The following is a 16185-nucleotide window of genomic DNA, read 5'->3' on the forward strand; positions in this document are numbered from 1 at the left end:
ATGGCCACCAGACAGAAGTAAAATGGGTCCTTTAATGTGATGGCAATAGAAATTGCTATGGACCATGGCCCATACCACCCAACCCTCCTTCATTAACTGTCTTTTAAACATATATACATATAGAGCACCTGGGTGGCTCAGTCAGTTAGAGGTCTGCCTCCAGATCAGGTCATGATCCTGGAGTCCTGGGATTGAGCCCCGCGTCAAGCTCCCTGCTCAGTAGGGAGTCTGCTTCTCTCTTTCCCTCTGCCTGCCACTCCCCCTGCTTGTTCTCGCTCTCTGTTAAATAAATAAATATATATACATATATATATATGCATATATTATGGTATTGATATGTTTTTTCAAATCAGGTTTCTCATATTTTATTTACCAGATTTGCATAACAATTCCACAAGTCAGAAAGGACAAATATGAGTTCTCTGGTACAACAGTACAAGTAAGATCTAGAAAAGTTAAGTGACTTGGCCATTATTACATGGCAAGTAAATAATAGAGCATACTATAGGGCAACTCTACCTACACTCCCTTGGCCTAAGATACTCTGAAGAACAGAATCAAATCCATGTGGTCACTCTGTATGGAAATTAATAAATAATTTTGATGGTAAAATGATACATTTGATGATGATGATGAGAATGATGAATGTTTTCTGCCTCCAAGTGTAGACATCAATTTCATTTTCCTGACTTGCTTGCAAGCAAGCAAGACTTCCTTGCACATCTGCAGGCCTTCACACCAATAGTTACTTCTACTTAGAATGCCTTCCACCTGACCTATTTGCCTAGAAAATCCCTCTCCATCCCTTAGAATCTGATATGTATGTAACTTCTATGAGGTCTGTACCTCGCACTGCCCCACCCCACCTCCACACAGAAGGAACTATATCATATGTTAATGGTGTTACACTTAGGATATAATTCTTGATGTCATTATCTGTTTATCTGTATGTTCCTGCACCAGATTACGGATAAGACCAGGAACAATGTTTCATTTCTCTTTGCTTTCCAGCCTCTGTTGCGGTGCCTGACAAGTTAAAGATACTCAAAAAGTATTTTTGAACAATGATGATGATGGTGATGTCGATGATGTGGTAGGAGGATAATTTCACTCCTTTCAAGAGAAATGAAGAGCTCTTCCAGCTTTTAGTATATTAGCTAAGGTAATCAGTGTAGGCTGCTATAAAATACAGTTTCCAAATATGACTACTAGAACCCAGTACAAGGCTATTACTTACTCACGAACATCTGGTGTAGGTTGGACTCCTTCCATTGTGTGTTTTTTTCCATCTTGGAGTCCTTCGCTTCCAGCTCTTCAGATGAAAGAAAAACAAGACATACCAGGTTTTAATATAGGTGGCCTCAAAATAACATCATCTGCCCATATACAACTGGGCAAAGCTCAGGATCACATGGCCCATCTAATTTCAAGGCAGCCTGGGAGATGTAACCTTCCTTATACCCAATAAAAAACCAAAGTGGTGAACACTGAAAGACTTTTGCCATAGTCTGCTCTTCTGGACATCTAATATCCATTATACTCTTCCTTTCACTCACCTCACAGGTCAAGGTTCCATCCAGTCACCACCTTTACATCATGTCCAGAATACTTGAGTGATGCACCATCTTCACCATCAGTCTGATATAGTACCTCTAGTACTATATAGTACTACATATTAAAAAGACAAGTTATCTGTTTCTCAACTTCCCCACCATCACAACCCATTTATAATGATAGAAAAGAACAACAAATAATCCAATTGAAAAGGGAAAGAATGGATGGTGTGCAGCATTATGGGCCATAGCCAAGCTAAAACCCTTCTGGGTCAGCACTGTGAAGTCCATATCCTCTGGACATGGAGGATGTGTGTAGAGTTTGCTCTAGAAAGGACTCCCTTCTTTTGTTCTTCTCCTTGGCCACGCATGAAGTGTGGAAGAACACCCTTCATTAGGAACAGTGCCACTCTAAAAGCTTGACTTCTGCTCAGTCTGGAATGGGTTGGGAACTCAAGAATTATTTAAGCCTTGAACAAAGAAGGAATTTTTAGGTCTAGGCCCTTGGGTTCTTTGGTAATGCAGTCCTCAAAAACTTGGAAGGCACAGGATATATCTGCTTCCAGTCAGGTCCAGGTGCCAGCAGCCACACCCAGTTGTTTTCTAGACATTGCTACTAAATCTACCTTTTTTCTTTGCCCCTTCTCATCCATGCCTTTCTTTCTCTCAGCATAATTACCTAAAGATATTGAGGCTCTCAGAAAGAATAGATGGGAAGACCGTACCCTTGATTTGATTTTTGTCTCAAAAAATTCCATTCAATTGAGAACTCTTACTAGATATTTGTCACTTAAAGCCCTTTTTGGTACCATGTCTTACTGAGTGAGTCTAAAATAAATTTATTTCTTCCAATAGTACAGCCCAAATTTCTGTATTCTGTATTCTATTTCTGCTTGCAAACTCATGATGCTTTCCTGAGTCACCTCTTTCTTTCAATACACATCTAGATTTCTTGTGATACTAAAAACACTGCTGAAATTCTGTGTTTTTAACCATTTCCCCTAAAGGTATAAACTGTGCATGTGGCTGCCTTCCAATTAATAGCAGGCAATAGTTATATGATTTGTCACAGCATAACCTGAAGTTCTATCTTCCATTTTCTGGTATTAGTTGCCTTTCTGCCTGACACTGAACTACTAAACCAAAAATATATATTTAACATAGTATGACAGTCAAGGAATATGATTTGGTTATGTCAACACCCCACTTCTGGTACCAGTTTCTGTATTACAGCCATAAATCCCTGTTACTATAACGACAATCTCAGTGGTCTACACAGTACTTCATTTCTCCCTCATGCCACTGTGAATGCAACTCTGGTAGTTCTCTTTGGAGGTTTTCTTCCAAGTAATGATTCAGGAACCCAAACTCCTTCCACTCTGTGATATTAGAATCTTAAACCAGTGGCAACTGAACACTGTAGAAGGGGAAGTGAAGCCGGAATACCATTTAAGATGTTTTTAGGGGCAGGACTAGAAGTAGTTTATATTCTTCTGTCCCAAGTTTTTGGCCAGAACCCTGTCACATGACCCCAACCTAGCAAGGAGGAAATAAAATGTTCCTGTGTGCTCAGGAATAGGAAATGGGATTGATGAGCTTAGAGCTCTCCTTCCTGTATTATAATGTGTCATGATTTGTAATGTGTCATTGACTCCTTACTGATGACTGACCATGCTGAGAAGAGATTACTTTTCTCAGTCATCAACAAGATGTCCATTATTGGACAATAATGATATCTTATTTTTATATTAAAAATGCAGGTTCAAAACCCTTTGAAATTACTTATGAAGAATTTAAGGCCAGTATAATTTTCTTCCCACTTAGCAAATAATATAAAATTAAAACAGTAAGAGGTATCACGGGACCCACTGTGATTCATCCAACAAGTTACCAGAACTTTGGCTTCAAAAGATGACCTTCTCCAACCAAATCTGTATAACACAAGCGATTACTATGTAAATTGCAATTTGTCATGACCATGCAGGTCCCCACAATGGAGATGGCTTCATGTAAGTGAGCTGGTTATCCACATGCTCTAGTCAGACTCACCAGCCACCAATCCCCTCTCCTTTGAAAGGCACACCACAATACAAGGGGACAGAGGACCTGATTTACCAACAAGTAGTAAGCAGTGTAGTAGTACAGTGGAAAAAGCAAAGTTTTGAGTAAAAGAGATCTAGGGTCTTGCATTGGTTATATGTCTTGAGCAAGTAATTTGAACATCTCTGAAGCTCAGTTGCCTCATTTCTCATCTGTAAAATAGAGGATAATATATCTAACCTGTATAATAGTGTGAACATCTGAGATACACACACACACACACACACACACACATACAGAGCGTGCTGATTTTCACTCAATATAAATTGACAGCAGTATCCTTAATGGTCAGTGTTCATGTCATACTAGGTATTGACAATTTTAATATCCCTGAGTGTACTAAATTAGTCTACACCTATTTATTTATTTGTGCCTGCAATGGGCCTATAATTTTTCTAGGCATTATGAAAGATAAAAAGAAATTTAATATAAGATAGATCCAGACCTCTAGTTTAGAGGCCAACTATATAAGGTTGACATGACAGGAATGTGACAGGAATTCCCTCTTTGAATTCAAAGAGGGAATTTCTGTGAGCATTGGCTGGATGAGTCAAAGAAGGTTCCATGAAGAAGGTAACTCTATGAGTTTGGCGGATGCCAGAGGAAGGGAGATGTTTCTCCATAAAGCTTGGTTAAGTAAAGAATACTGAGGAGACAGTCAGACAGGAGAGGAGAGCAACTAAGGAAAAATGAATGTTATCACCAGGGCTACACATTCATTCTGAGTAAAATGATACTTAATCCTTCGATGAAAAAGGGCAAAAACCCCATTCCCAAAGGGAACACTGTGTTTCCAGAGGGTACTGATACAGACACTATTATAATGGATTCTACTAATTGCAAAAATATGTACATAGAGGAAAATTTTTAAATGTATATCTTTTGTATGATTTTGATAAGGTACGGTGTATTTTGTGTTTTTCCAATGCAATAATCCTTGTCTTTCTATTTCCTTTTTCAAATGTTCTCTTTTTCTACTCCATATGTGATACTACAACAGAGACATGGCAAGTATCTAGGACAGTGGGTTGGCACAAAGCAGGTGCCTAATGAATATTTGTTAAATATTAATTTGTTTAACAAAGTTCTGAATAAGTTTTTCCCAGCAGAATTGCAGCACTTTGTAGTCTTCAAATCAGGCAAGGTGAATAGGTCACCTCCTTAAAAAAGAGACAAAGAAGGGACACCTGGGTGGTTCAGTCAGTTAAGTGTCTGCCTTCAACTCAGGTCATTATCTCAGGATCCTGGGATAGAGTTCCACATCAGGCTCCCTGCTCATCAGAGAGCCTGCTTCTCCCTCTCCCTCTGCCGTTCCCCCCTGGTTGTGTTCCCTCTCTCTCTCTCTCTCTCAAATAAATAAATAAAATATAAAAAGAGAGAGAGAGAAAGAGACAAAGAAGACTGCTGATACACTCTTACAATGAGTTGAAAAGAATATGTAAGTAAATGAGTAGATTATATCTAGTTGATGAGAAAGGCAGACAGCCCAGGAAAAGCCCATCTTTGGAAATTTTAGCATACTCATTGTCTAGTGTCCACTTTTCCAAGCTCAGCACACACTGGTTAATATGCTCACAGTTTTGATGGGTCCTTCAGCAAAGCACCTTCCTTCCCTAATGTTTCCTCTAAGTTCCACTAAAATAGTGGAATGGCTTAAAACAACCAGGGTGGGTCATCTCCAACCCATACGTATCAAGTATCATTTTTTAAGTTGAAGTGATATAATTTTCCTCTTCCTTTAAATCATGATTCCTTATAGTTTCCAACCATAAATCTATGATTCCCAGTTTTTAAGTGATAGGCAAAATATCAGCGAAAAAAAGGAAGTTATTGGCCAACATTTATCATCAAATTAGTATTGCTTTTTGTGTGTGAGTGCTTCGTAAAATGATCATCTTGAAAGCTAAGCTTTGAGAGAAAGGGACTTCTAAATTTCAGAAGTTTCCTCTATGTATGGAAGCAAAGCAGTACTTTGAGTAAAAATATGGAATTTTACAGGAGTAGAGAATTTAGAATATAAGGGGCATTCTTACCTGCTTGGGGAGAAAATTTGAAGGTATTCTGGACCAAGGAGGAGGAAGAAATGGAAAATGTGAAAAAAAAAAGAAAAGAAAAAAGAAAAGGAAAGAAGAAAGGAAACTAGGAGCTAGGTACATAGCCTGACTTCTGAGGCTACCCGCACTAGGAATTCCCCAGAGCAATAGGGCTTGTTCTTTGCCTTCCTGTGAACATACCAGGAGAATTTCAATCCTGCTCTCCCCTTCCCAGCGTCTGCATGGGTACTAAACCCTCAGCAATGGTACCATTGCTGGATAGGTTAACCTGGCTGAGGGAATTGTTGAGATGTCCTGAAGTAGACCTTCTGGCTTCCCAAGGCTTGTACTTGGTATACATGGAATCCAGAAGTTCCCCTATGGTCCTGTGAGAGGATACAGTGCTGAGAGGTCAGAGGACATGTAGGGATCTGGAGCTGGAACAACACACCACAGAGTGCAAGGACTCCACCATCAGAAGCAAATGGCCAGGACCACAAGCAGGATTAAACAGAAACCCCAAAAGACCAGATGAAAGAGCCACTCCTTTGTGGCCACCAGCCCAGGGTTCCCAGGGAACAGATGAAACCTATCAGGCAGTAAAGACTAGCAAGGACTTAGAGGCAACAAGCCAATCCAAGCTTCTATCCCCACCCACCATGACAGCATCCTCCCAAGACCAAATGCTGTCTATAGCTGCCAGGTGGGAGGGAAGAACAGCCCCAAAAGACTGACATTTACCCCAAAGAGGCTCTTGTTAATGTGAGAAAGGGTTCCTTTAGTTGTCAAGGTTAAGTCCCATCTTGTGCATCTCCACCTCCCCATAGGAAAGGGACAAGGGATCACAGCAAAATGAAAAATTACATAAAAAAGTAACATGCTCTATGCTTTTAGTTCAGCTGAGTGTAGTGCATGTGATTTCTAACCCTGACTCTTAATGATGCAAAGTTGCTGGTCAAAATGCCCAGAAGCTCTACCCATGCTTTAAGTGATACAGTGCTAGTGAACAGAAATACATGTAATGTCATCTAAATTATATAGTTTTGTATGGCTTTTCATCTATTATTAAATTATACAATTTTGAGGGATTTACATCATAGGTCCAATTGGAGGGAAGAAATTCAATCACTACTTTTCCACTTAAAAATGTTTTTTCCTTACCATTGGTGGAGAGAACAGAGGCATTCCTCATCCTACCGCACTTCACAAACATTTCATCCTTTACAGATTAAGAGTTAGTGCCAATCCTATATAGAGCAAATCTATCAGTACCAATTTTCCAACCGTGTTCACTCACTTTGTGTCTCTGTGCCACATTTTGGTTATTCTCACAATATTTCAAACTGTTTCATCATCCTTACCTTTGATATGGCGATCTGTGATCAGTGATCTGTGACATTACTATTATAATTGTCTTGGAGTAACATGATCCACTTCCATATAAGATAGTAAATCTACTAGACAAATCTTGTGGTGTTCTGATGTTCCACCAACCAGCCATTCCCCATCCTCTCCTTCTCCTCAGGCCTCCTTACTCCCAGAGCCATGACAGTATTGAAAGGTCCCTAAGTATTTAAGTGAAAGGAAGATTCACAGGTCTCTCCTTTTAAATCAAAGGGTAGAAATGATGAAGCTTAGTGAGGGAGGCATGTCGAAAGCTGAGATGGGCTGAGAGCTAGGCCTCTTGCACTGAACAGTTAGCCAAGATGTGAATGCAAAGAAGTTCTTGAAGGAAATTAAAAGTGCTGCTCCAGTGAACACACAAATGATAAGAAAGTGAAACAGTCTTATTGCTGATATGGAAAAAGTGTTAGTGGTCTGGATAGGAGATCAAACTAGCCACAACATTCCCTTAAGCCAAAGCCTAATTCAGAGCAATGCTTCCAATCTCTTTAATTCTATGGAGGCCACGAGAGGTGAGGAAGCTGTGAAAGAAAAGTCTGAAGCCAGCAGAGATTGGTTCATGAGGTTTAAGGAGAGACACCATCTCCGTAACATAGAAGTGCCAGATGAAGCAGCAAGTGCTGATGTAGAAGCTGCAGCAAATTACCCAGTAGATCTAGCTAAGAGAACTCATGAAGGTGGCTATGCTAAACAACAGACATTCAAGGTTGACATAATAGCCTTCTCTTAGAAGAAGATGCCCTCTAGAACTTTCATAGCTACAGAGAAAAAACATTGCCTGGCTTCAAAGCTTCAAAGCACAGGCTGATTCTTGTTGGGAGCTAGTGCAGCTGGTGCCTTTCTCTTAAAGCCACTGCTTATCTACTATTCTGAAAATCCTAGGGCCCTTAAGAATGATGTGAAATCTACTCCACCTGTGCTCTAGAAATGGAGCAACAAATCCTGCATGACAGCAGGATTACAATATGGTTTTACTGAATATTTTAAGCCCACTGTTGAGACCTACTGCCCAGAAAAAAAAAAAAAAAGATTCCTTTCAAAAGATTACTGCTCATTGTCAATGCACCTGCTCACCCAAGAGCTGTGATGGAGATGTACAATAGGATTAATGTTGTTTTCATTAATGTTGTTTTCAACACAACATCCATTCTGCAGAGGCAAGAGAATGCAGGGATCTGAAGTTGGAAGAAGGCCACAGATCAAGGAGCGATTTCACCTTTCAAGTCTTATCATTTAAGAAATACATTTTGTAAGGTTGTAGCTGCCATTGATGATGACTCCTCTGATGAATTTGGGCAAAGTTAATTGAAAGGACTCACCGTTGTGGATGCCATTAAGAACATCTATGATTCATGGGAAGAGACCCAAATGTCAACATAAACAGGAGTTTGGAAGAAGTTGATTCCAACCCTGACTTTGAGGAATTCAAGACCTCAGTAGAAGAAGCAACTGTAGATGTGGTGGGAATACTAAGAGAATTAGAATCAGAAGCAGAGCCTGAAGATGGGACTGAATTGCTACAATCTCACAATAAAACTTTAAGAGATGATGTGCTCTTCTTAAGGGTGAGCAATGAAAGTCAGTTCTTGAAATGGAATCTACTCCTGGTGAAGATGCTATAAAGATTGTTGAAATGACAACCAAGAATTTAGAATATTACAAAAACTTAGTTGATAAAGAAACAGCAGGATTGGAGAAGATTGATTCCAAATTTGAGAGAAGTTCTCCTGTGGGCAAAATACTATCAAACAGCATCACATGCTACAGAGAAATCATTCATGAGAGGAAGAGTCAATAGATCCGGCAAACATTATTGCTGGCTTATTTTGCAAAATGGCCACAGCCACTCCAGCCTTCAGCAACCATCACCATGATCAGTCAGCAGCCAGCAACATCGAGGCAAGACCCTCTGCCAGCAATTATTATAACCTACTGAAAGCTCAGATGATGGTTTGTGTTTTTTAAGCAATAAAGTAATTTTAAATCAAGGTATTTATATTGGTTTTTTAGCCATAATGCTATTGCACACTTAATAGACTACAGTATAGCATAAATATAACTTCTATAGGTACTGGGAAACCAAAAAATTTATTTGACTCACTTTATTGCAATATTTGCTTTATTATAATGGTCTATCACAGAGCCCACAGTATCTCCTAGATATACCTGTGATAAAAAAAAAACACAAAGTCATGCATGTAGTTGTGCTATGAATCTATATTTGTCATTTATAAAAATAACACATCAGAAATTTCTGGCAAAGGGGCACTTGGGTGGCTCAGTCGGTTAGGCATCTGACTCTTGGTTTCGATTCAAATCACGATCTCAGGGTTGTGAGGTCAATCTTCAGGCTCCCCGTTCAGTGGAGTGTCAGCTTCTCTCCCTCTCTCTCTGCTCCTCCCCCTGCTTGTGTGCGTTCTCTCTCTCTCTCTCTCTCTCTCTCAAAGAGATAATTTTTTTTTAATTCCAGAAATTCCTGGGAAATAAATAATTTGCTACAGAAACTTTGCATATACTATCTTAAGTATTCTTCAAACTTACCAGGTAAATCAGGCATTATTCTTACATTCTAGACGAGGAAACTCAAACTCTGATTAATAAATCAAGATTTACTTTTCCAAGTTCACCGAAGAGAGAAAGTACTGGAACTTGCATTGGAATGCACCAACACGACTTTGGTAGGACCCTTTCTGTTGCCTCTCATGGCCCAGCATTTCACACAGAGACTTGCCTAATGACTGCGCCCCTGATGAACACACCAAGCTGATGCCTCCTGTTGCCTGGAAATGGACACCAAAATGTCCCATCAAAACTGCCACCCTCAGACTTTATTTGACTTTACTGAGACCCAGCAGCTCACATCATCTCCTCTCCTCACTCAGGAGGTGTCTTCCTTTTCCCTCAGTTTCCTGATTTTGACACTAGATGGAAAGAATTATTTTTTCTCTCTGGCTGCCACATTTGCATTCACTCCAATTAACGCATTCAATTCTCTAAAGAAAAGGCCAAGTTGCCTTTCTGGTTCCTCAGCTTTTCAGGCTCCTGGTCTTAAGGACCATTGTCTTGATAAATCAGAAACAGCAGTGGGGAGCTTATTAGCTGGGTGGCTAAGCCTCTCCCAGGTGCCTTCAGATACCTGCCTATTCCCTTAGACACTGGACATGCCATAAGGAGCATGCACAAGCCACAAAGTGAGGTGCCACGATCACTTGGAAACCCAGCCTACAGGAGCATCTGGGGTGAGCATGCAGGTCTTCAGAAGACACTCAGAGAAAGGCTTGTAAGACAAGATGCAGACATCACATCCTGTGGAGTCTGAAGCATGTGGTAGGACAATTATGGTGGGCTTTCTGCAGTTGTGGAAAAGAATAAAAATGGCCAGTTCCTCAGGACATAAGGAAAAATAGGCCTTGAGCCAGTGGAAACCAAGAAAGAAGCCAGAAAGAAATGAAAGCTTTTCTAGCTTTTCCTTACTATTCCTTTCTACGTTAAAAGCCAATTTTACTAGCATTTTTGTCAGCCAGAGTCCTTTGTAAACAAACATTTCCAAATTCCCAGGCCATTGAAAATGAAGATTCATAAAGCTGTTTGGAGGACTGTAACTTTACCTGCCTTTGTGAATCTTAGTACAAATTAAAGAGTGACTGCCCTTTTTGAAACAATTGAATAATGATACTTTATGAAACTGGCAATTCATAATTAGAATATTTAGAGGGGCACCTGGGTCGCTCAGTGGTTGAGCATCTGCCTTTGGCTCAGATCGTGATCCCGGGTCCTAGGATCGAGCCCCACATTGGGCTCCCAGCAGGGAACCTGCTTCTCCCTGTCTGTGTCTCTGCCTCTTTCTCTGTCTCTCATGAATAAATAAATAAAATCTTAAAAAAAAAAAAAAAGAATGTTAGGAACATTGATTTAACCAGAATATCTGACTCATGGGAGAATTTTGCTCTGGAATGGGCTAAGAATTGACTAGCTGGTATCCTGAAAATCCATGTCGTTCAGAAATAGAGGGATGATGTGGCCTCCCAAATGTGATCATTTATTAACTGTGTGAACTTCCAGGCCTTTGAACTCTCTGTGCCTTATTTTTCTCATTTATAAATGAGGGTAATGATATCTTCCCTCCCCACTTGTGGTACTTACACATGATAGGCACGGGCCTGTGCCCAGCACATCTTTGCACGCGGAAACACTCAACAAATACAACCGCAGTTCTGAGGATGATGATAGCCATCATTTTGAATAGTGCTACGACTTGTTCTTTCATCTCTAAATCTTCCCTCGTTCTACCTGCCTCTACACACCGTTGCATCATTCTGGCCTTCCATCCCTGCTCTCCCCACGCCCCTAACACTGAGCCCCCAACACTGAGCCCTGAGCGTCTTCTGAGATTCTATGTTCCGCAGCCCCTCCCTTTCTCATGCAAACAATAAAGAGTTGTCTGGGAATATCAGAGACTCTCCCAGGCCAGCTCTCTCCTCCACAGAGACACCACCCCCCTGCCCTCGTCTTGATTTTCCCCATCATTTCCTCTTTCTCTGGGCCAGACCTGGATAAACTTGTGGTTTCCTTCCTTTGCGCTCTCTGGAGAGCTGAGTCCTGCACACTTGAAAGCCTAAAAACTTGTCATTTCCACCTTGAACTAGTGGCTGACCTCGCCAGACAGCCTGGGAAATGAATTAGTGTCCTTAAGCAGAGGCAGAACGTGAGCAGTGACCCAGCTCCCCTGAGCAACTATGGGAACTGTCAAGGCCTAAGCAAAGTTCCCTTTTTCCCAACCCCTTTAATTATGTTGAAAACTATGTCATATTGTTTTTGAAAAAGTTAATGAAATAGTAGGTAAAGGTGAACCAAGGAACATAATTTACTTGGATTTCCTTGCAAGCTTTTGATAAGGTCCCTCATAAAAGGCTATTAAGGAAAATAGATGACCAGAGGGCTACAGGCAAAAGTCTTTTTGGTGTATTAAAAACTTGTTAAGCTATTTTCAAAGGAAGAATCACTGATGTTGGCTACTTCTTGGAGTGGAGGGAGGTTAATCACAGGCTGTCCTCAGTGTTAGTGTTTGGACTTTCAGTGTTTGAACAATTTATGAAGGAAAAGAAAGCCAAGTTAATCAAAGACGCCAAATGATTACCACGGTGTGAGCTTCCCAGGGTGTTTGGCATGAATGAAGGCTCCTCGTCCATCACCCGCGAGCATAGTCCTTGGAGTGAGAACTGGGCGGGGCCCAAAGAGGAAACTTCTAAGGATGGGAATTAAATCCCGAAAACCATGCAGGGAAAGACAAACAACGCTTTTCATGTGATGGACCAAGTGCAGCCGGGCAGAGGCTGGAGGGAAGGGCGTGACAACCTTGCAAGTGTCCTTCCCACCCTCCCAGCAGATGGTGGTTTAAGGCCATGAAAAATCAGAAATGAGTGGCATGGGTGGAAAGCATTTAAGCAACATGAAGACACCATTTTGCATGCTTTTCATTCCAAAGTTGTAAAAGAATAATTCTACGGGTAAAGGGGAGCCAAAGAAATGTAACAGGGGATAAGGCTCTCCAGGGTAATTCTTGTATTTGACCTCGTGCAGCAGAAGGTTAACAGGGGACCCTCAAGACCTGTTTGCTGTCTACTGTAGGGGGCAAAAAGAAAAGCTTCACTTTTACAAAAGAAGACAGCCCTTCCTTTAAAGTGCTTGAAATCTAACGATACACTTATTATCACAGGCTCACTGCAGCTCCCCACCCATCCACCCCCAAATATTTTCACCCTAAAACAGGACAGAAGGAATTACACGAGTATCTCGATGCTGAAGAGACAAATCCCAGCTTTTCTCCCCCTCATTAATCTTTAGGACACTCCTTATCAAGCCTCACCTGTATTTTTCAAGATCAAAAAGTCCTGAATGCAAAAGTCACACAGAGATCAGTGGCAAAGTGAATTCTAGTCTTAGTTTGCCAAACTTCTTTTCTTCAGCCCAGTCAAGTCATAGCTCTAGTTCATATATACTGTGTTATTTGCATGGTAGGAATGCCTTTATTCTGACAGAGACAGAGAGTGTGCATGAAATAATATATTGGACATAAAAATACTCCTCTTGGGGGCACCTGGGTGGCTCAGTCAGTTAAGCATCCAACTCTTGGTTTTGGCTCAGGTCACAATCTCAGGGCCCTGAGATCAAGCCTCGGATCAGGCTGGGCACTCGGCACAGTCTGCTTGTCCCTCTTCCTTTGCTCCTCCCCCTGTTTGCTCTCTCTCTCTCTCACACAAAGAAAAAAAAACTTAAAAAAAAAACACTCTCTTGAAGAATCCAGCAATAGACCCACACAAATATGGTCAACTTACTTTTGACAAAGGTGCAAAGACAATTCAATAGAGAAGGGATAGTATAAACAAATAGCACTGGAAAAATTGGTGCTGGAAACACTATTTTTTAATGTTAAAAAAAGAAGGGGCTCCTGGGTGGTGCAGTCAGTTACGTATCCGACTCTTGGTTTTGGCTCAGGTCATGATCTCAGGGTCATGAGAGAGAGTCCCGAGTCAGGCTCCATGCTCAGTTCAGAGCTTAAGATTCTCTTTCTCTTTCCCTCTACCCATTCCCCCCACGTGCTCTTCTTCTCTCTCTCTCTCTCTCTAAAATAAATAAGTCCAAATAAATAAAATAGAAGAAAAACCTCAATACATACCTTATAGGAAGGTTAACAAAAATGGATCATAAATGTAAATGGAATTACAAAATTATCAATTTCTATGAGAAAATATAGAAAACCTTTGCAACATTTGGGGTCGACAGAAAGTTCTTAGATACAGCTGCAAAAGTGTTATCCATAAAAGAAAAAAATGGATAAAATTCGACTTGATAAAAATTCAAAACCTCAGGACCTGAGTCATACGCAGGAACCAAAACAAAAAGGAAACCTCTTATTTTTTTCCAACGAGACTTCGCGACATAAAACCTCTTCTCAGGAACATAAGAAGAAGCATGAGCAAGTAAATTGAAAAAATGGCAGCACCTCAGCTAACTTTTCCCCCAAAATGGGTCAGGTAGACATTAATGGCTCTTTCCTAGTAATTTGTGTGCTTTTATAGTACTTGACACACTTTATTGTCGTTAATTGTCTTGAGCTCATCCCATCTCGTGCACAAATGTCCTCATGGGTTGTGAGCCCCCCTCGAGGGGCAGGGCCAAGTGTGATTATATCCATGCACCCTCAGAACCCAGAACCCAGTGTGATCCGGAACGCGGTGTCAGTACTTGCTGGAAGAGTGAAAGACAGGAGGAGGAAAGCAAGAAAAGATGGGACAGACATTGTGAGGAGAAAGGGAAGGGAAGAGAGTAAGAGAAAAGGAAGGAGGGAAGGAAGAGAGGAATGGGAGTGAAGGAAAGAAGGGAGGGGATGGAAGGAAGGGAGGGATGGGAGGGAGGGAGGGAGAAAGGAAGGGGGTGAGAGGGAAGAAAGAAAGGGAGGGGAGGGAAAGAATGGAAGGATGGGAGGAAGACAGGGAGTGATGGGAGGGAGGGAGGAAGGGAGGGAAAGAGGAGGGGGGTAGAAGGGAGGAAAGGAAGGGGGTGGGAGAGAGGGAGGGAAGGGAAAGAAGGGAGGGATGGGAGGGAGAGAGGGAGAGGGGAGGAAGGGGGGTGGGAGAGAGGGAAGGGAGGGAGGGAGGGGAGAAAGAGATGGATGTGAGTGGGAAGGATTAAAGGGAAAATGTGCCTACAGTGAAGGAATCAAGGGCCCACAGGGGCTACTAGGGGAGGGGCAGAGTCTGGCGTGAGATGGAGCAGCAGGGGACTAGGGGATCCTCTGGAGCCCCTGGACCCCAAATCAGCCATGGCCACGTGGCCAGGCCACACTCTCTGGAACTGCGCCACCCCGGGTCCCCCGTGCTGCAGGCCCCTGGACATCAGGAGCCACCTTGGGGCTCAGCGTGGTCCCAGCGGCCAAGGCTGCGGGCTAGTGCCCGGGGCGCCGCCCCCCCTGCTCCCCGGCTGCAGGCCTGGGGGTCGGAGCCAGAACCGGCAGGTCAGGGCACAGAGGAGCTGCTGGCACGGCCGGCCTCTCCCGCTCTCCCGTTTCCAATGGCCTGGGCGGCATTGCTGGGGAAACGGGAGAGGCCGGGCAGCCAGCAGCCCAGAGTGAGAACTTCCCCTTGCCAGAGCCAGCTGCTGGCTGCCATCTGGGCAGGGGCAGTGCCAGTTTCCCAAATCTGCCTTCCCTCTGGAAAAGGGGGAGAAAACTGTGCTGAGAAGATAGCTTCTCCCTCCATCCTGAGGCTCTCAGTTAAAAACCCAACAAAACCGGCCTTTGAAAAAGGAAGGGATGGGAAATGCTACTTGCTTGGGCCTTTTCCAGAGGAATTTGCTTCTCCCGCAGCCTTGACATCCAAGAAAAATCTCTATTCGCCCTCCATTTCCCTTGGTTCTTGCATTTTTACTTAGTGACAACCTTTAGTTTTTTTTATATCAAAATCTCACCGTTTGCACATATAAAAATCGGTTTGTCTTTTACATTTGTCACGGAGGGATGGGATCACCTGCCATAAGCTGAAATTCTCTGAGAGGCGTGAGTTAGTCTTTTTACTTCACTCTCTCCCTTGGATAACCCAGCACTCCATGCATGCTCTCTGCTGGGCTCACTCAGTCCCTGAACGCAGATTGAGCACCTTTTCTAAACCCCGGCACAGGACCATCGATGAAGAATTGAAGAGGATCCTGCTCCTGTTCTCAGAGGTCAGCCAGTCGAATGGAGACATTCCCTCAGGTCCTCCCGGATGTCAGCTGCAGCGTGTCAGCCCTGAGACTACATGTTATTTACTGTGCTACTACTCTGTTCCCAGGGGGCGAGGGGAAAAGAGTTGGCTCCTGACAGAGCACAGAATCAAGGAGATCCTCTGCAAAACCAAGCACGGGCAAACTTTATCCAGGGAGGAGAGTCAACCTATTTAACAAACCACCCACCATGGGCACTGAACAGTCAGGACAAACCCTAGATTTATTTTGTATTTTTCTTTTCACTCCCAAACTCTTCCTTCTCCATCTTGACATCTTTCTTTTTAATGAAGCAAGGAACTGACCCAACAGCCCACCACAGCAAGCGGATGGAT

General features: G+C 42.4%; 1 long non-coding RNA gene across 6 annotated transcripts in view; it reads right to left on the minus strand.

Annotated features, from left to right (window-relative positions):
* The window catches only part of LOC125755397 (uncharacterized), a 147990-nt gene that overhangs the window by 41759 nt on the left and 90046 nt on the right, over nucleotides 1–16185 (minus strand). For all 6 annotated transcript variants that reach the window (XR_007411837.1, XR_007411836.1, XR_007411838.1 and 3 more), the window contains one exon: nucleotides 1238–1312. This is a non-coding gene — a long non-coding RNA (uncharacterized LOC125755397). The remainder of the gene's footprint in view (nucleotides 1–1237; nucleotides 1313–16185) is intronic.

This window comes from Canis lupus, chromosome 7 (assembly GCF_003254725.2).
Source record: "Canis lupus dingo isolate Sandy chromosome 7, ASM325472v2, whole genome shotgun sequence".
NCBI lineage: Eukaryota > Metazoa > Chordata > Mammalia > Carnivora > Canidae > Canis > Canis lupus.